Consider the following 4008-nt stretch of genomic DNA (forward strand, 5'->3'; position numbering starts at 1 on the left):
CAGCATCACCATCTAAACATACATCATTAAAATTTCTTCCAAACATCTGGGGAGGCTGTAACTGCTGTCAAAGGAAGGCAGCTAGCTATCAAACAACAGCTGGCTATCACCCTGACATTCACATTTACATTTTGGGGACTAGGGAAGGTTTATAGATTTTATCCAGTTTTCATCGCACTCTGCCATTGATTCCACCGTTAGTTGAGAGAAGCTCAACTCGCAGGTAGGGCAGCACAGTTGTAATTGGTTTATTATTGTCACACATACCGAAATATAGTGAAAAGTTTTATTCTGCGTGCCTTTAAAAAAGATCATTTCAAGACAAATACTTTGGGGTAGTACGAGGGAGGAGCAGTAACAGAGCGCGGAGTATGGTATGACAGTTAATTAGAAAAGCATGAGACAGGCAGACAGTAAGATTCAAAGGCTGAATCTTAAGGCAGCAGAAAGTGTAGACAGAGTCCTTGACTGAGGTTGGTTTCCATGACGGCCTGAGCCACATCCACAACTAGCTACAGTGATTGAGAGATCGAGAGGTCATTGTTATGCTACTTTGTGCAATGGTTCACAGCTGCATGAACCTCCAGACCTGGGTTCATCCTTCACTTTGGCTGTCATCTCTGCAGAGCTTCCATGTTCTTTGTAGGCGAACTCCCACATCCCAAAGAATGCTGGGGTTGGTGGGCTAATTGCCCAGTGTAACCAGTGTATGGAGGATGGTGAAGTAGGGAGGACACAATATGAGAAATGGAATTAGTGTAGGCAAGTGTTGATGCTTGATGGTTTGAAGGTCGGTAAGGGGTGGGTTGCTGTAGAAGGGCCACATATTTGCCTTAAGGGAAATGCTTGCCTGACAAACCTGTTGGAATTCTTTGAGGAGATCATGTGTACGATAGATAAAGGGGATGCAGTGGCTGTTGTATATTTGGACTTTTAGAAGGCCTTTGACAAAGTGCCACACATGAGTCTGCTTACCAAGTTAAGAGCCTATGACGTTACAGGAAAGTTACTGGAATGGTTAGACCATTGGCTGATTGGTAGGAGACAGCATGTGGGAATAAAAGGATAACTTTCTGGTTGGCTGCCAGAGAGCAGTAGTGTTCCGCAGGGGTCGGTGTTGGGACCATATCTTTTTATGCTCTGTATCAGTGATTTAGATGATGGAATAGATGGCTTTGTTGCCAAGTATCCAGATGATATGAAGATTAGGAGGCGCAAGTAGTTTTGAGGAACAGGTAGGTTGCAGAAGGACTTAGACAGATTAGGAGAATGGATGAGAAAATTGCAAATGAAATACAATGTCGGAAAATGCGTGGTCATGCACTTTAGTAGCAGAAATAAATGTGCATATTATTTTCTAAATGGAGAGAAAATCCAAAAATCTGAGCTGCCAAGGGACTTGGGAGTCCTTGTGCATGACACCCTAAAGGTTAACTTGCAGGATGAGTCAGTGATGAGGAAGGCAAATGTAATTTTAGCATTCATTTCAAGAGGTCTAGAATACAAGAGCAGGGATGTGATGCTGAGGCTTTATAAGGCACTGGTGAGGCCTCACCTTGAGTATTGTGAACAGTTTTGGGCCCCTCAACTTAGAAAAGATGTGCTGGCATTGGAGAGGGTCCAGAGGACGTTCACAAGGATGATTCCAGGAATGAAAGGGTTATCATACAAGGAACATTTGATGGCTCTGGGTCTGTACTCACTGGAATTTAGAAGGCTGAGGGGGGATCTCGTTGAAACCTTTCAAATATTGAAAGGCCTAGACAGGGTAGATGTGGAAAGGATGTTTCCCATGGTGGGGGAGTCTCGGACAAGAGAGCACAGCCTCAGGATAGAGGGGTGTCCATTTAAAACAGAAGTGCCGAGAAATTTCTTTTACAGAGGGTAGTGAATTGATGGAATTTATTACCACAGGCAGCTGTGGAGGCCAGGTCATTGGGTGTATTTAAGGCAGAGCTTGATAGGTTCTTGATTGGACACAGCAACAAAAGTTACGGGGAGAAGGCCAGGGAGTGGGGCTGAGAAGAGGAAAAGAGGATCAGCCATGATTGAATGGCAGAGCAGACTTGATGGGCTAAATGGCCTAATTCTGCTCCTATGTCTTATGGTCTTATGGCCTGGTTTCACCCCGTGTGACTGAATTCTTGGGAAATTCCCCTATAGAAGTTATTAATCCAATTGTACACTGAGCATCCAGTTCTTTGCTGATCTGTTTGATACTGTATAATGTCTATTGTTAATGTGATGGATGTCCTTCCAGAGACACCACTTATTGATATGATAATCTATTGCCTGCAGCCCATTCAGTTTAGCATCCTTCTGCTCTGCTGAAGCACTCTCACATGACTCCGAAAGAGGAAACGTGAGCTTATTGTGTCAGCTTTCTTTAGCAGCGCGCACACTAAAATTGGAATGGCATAGAGAAGATTAGCACTGCCTTGTGCAAGGATGATACACAAATTTGTGAAGTGATCTGTTTTATTAAAAAGAAGTGTGTGAAATCTGCAAAGTCTTTTCTCATTCTGAGCAAAATGTAGGCTCTGTTTTACACTGGAGCACGTTTCTATAAAGCAATTACAATTTGACATTGCAGTCCAATAATTATTATGGGGCCACTGGGATTTATTATTTAAATAAGAGTCACTTAAATTGCATTAGTTTCTCCCCTGACTAGTGGAACTCAATTAAAGCTTAATGAAACCATACCGAAGGACAGAGAGACATGATCACACTTTCCCCAGAGTCACGAATGTAACAAAGCAGAAGGCTTGTGGTTTTAAAAAGTAGACCTGTGATTTCCGCATTCAGTTCGATTACAGGGAGAAAAGCACCATGGGACGTGGTTCTGAAGACTAGAAATTGGCGGGCTCTCATGGAGGACAGAAAGCAGTTGGCTCGCAGAGGGATGTACCATTGTTCATGGCCCTGCCACTGAGGAATTTAGTACCACAGGTGGCCCGCTTTTAGATTCAATTCCTTCCCTGTAGAAGTTGGAGAATATGCAAAGGAAATCCAGGGTCTCAGCCAGAACTTCAGGGCCACAGGGGAATTAGCTTTCATGATGAACTGAGCCATGTGGTGACTGTGAGATCAGGAGCTAATTGTTTGGGCAATACTTTGGGCAATGGTTTGTAGCCACTTATAAGTATAGAGGGCAACTGGGTGTTTGTGTGGGCGTGTGTCACCTGTCATGTATTGATGCTCAGCAGGATACAATCCTTAATGACAAAAATACATTTTTTCTAACTAAATAATTCTAAAAAAGTCAATTTTAATTAATACTATAACAAATACTCAGGTAATAACAATGACTAGCACAAACTAAACTAGAATGTCTCCATCCAATCTAAAATGACATTTATCCCCTGCGGTGTCCAGTGATCCAAGAACACTTCCATGGTAGCCATGGACTCTGCATGTCCTTTTCCTAAGGACATATCCCTGAAAATTTGCCAGTAGTTATCCTGGGCACAGCTAGTCTCCAGGACCCATGGATAGACATCTTGGCCAGCTGCAGGAGCAATGTTGCTAGAATAACCTGTCACTTCCTTGACCCAACCCCCACCCCCCGTACTAGATGACTAAATATGTGGCCATGTTAGTGGATGATATGAAGATAGGTTGGAGGGGCAGGTAGTGTTGAGTAAACAGGGAATCTGCAGAAGGACTTAGATAGATTAGGAGAATGAGTGATAAAGTGGCAGTTGGAATATAGTGTCGGGAAGTGTATGGTCATGAACTTTGGTAGAAGGAAGAAAGATGTAGACTATTTTCTTAATAGGGAGAACATTCAGAAGTTAGTGGTGCAAAGGGGCTTGGGAGACTTCATGAAGGATTCCCTAAAGGTTAACTTGCAGGTTAAGTCAGTGGAAAGGAAGGCAAATGCAATTTTAACATTCATTTTGAGAAGAATAGAATATAAAAGCTAGGATGTAATGCTGAGGCTTAATAAGCAATTGATTGGACTGCACTTGGAGGTTGTGAACAATATTAAGCCCCTTATCCAGG

The 4008-nt window shown here is 42.9% G+C and overlaps 1 non-coding gene across 1 annotated transcript; it reads left to right on the forward strand.

Moving 5' to 3' along the window:
* The first annotated feature begins 2379 nt into the window (after window positions 1-2379).
* LOC140728645 (U6 spliceosomal RNA) lies at window positions 2380-2483 on the forward strand. Its single transcript, XR_012099134.1, has one exon. It is a non-coding gene; the product is annotated as a U6 spliceosomal RNA (small nuclear RNA).
* The last annotated feature ends 1525 nt before the right edge of the window (window positions 2484-4008 follow it).

This window comes from Hemitrygon akajei, chromosome 5 (genome assembly GCF_048418815.1).
Source record: "Hemitrygon akajei chromosome 5, sHemAka1.3, whole genome shotgun sequence".
Taxonomy (NCBI): domain Eukaryota; kingdom Metazoa; phylum Chordata; class Chondrichthyes; order Myliobatiformes; family Dasyatidae; genus Hemitrygon; species Hemitrygon akajei.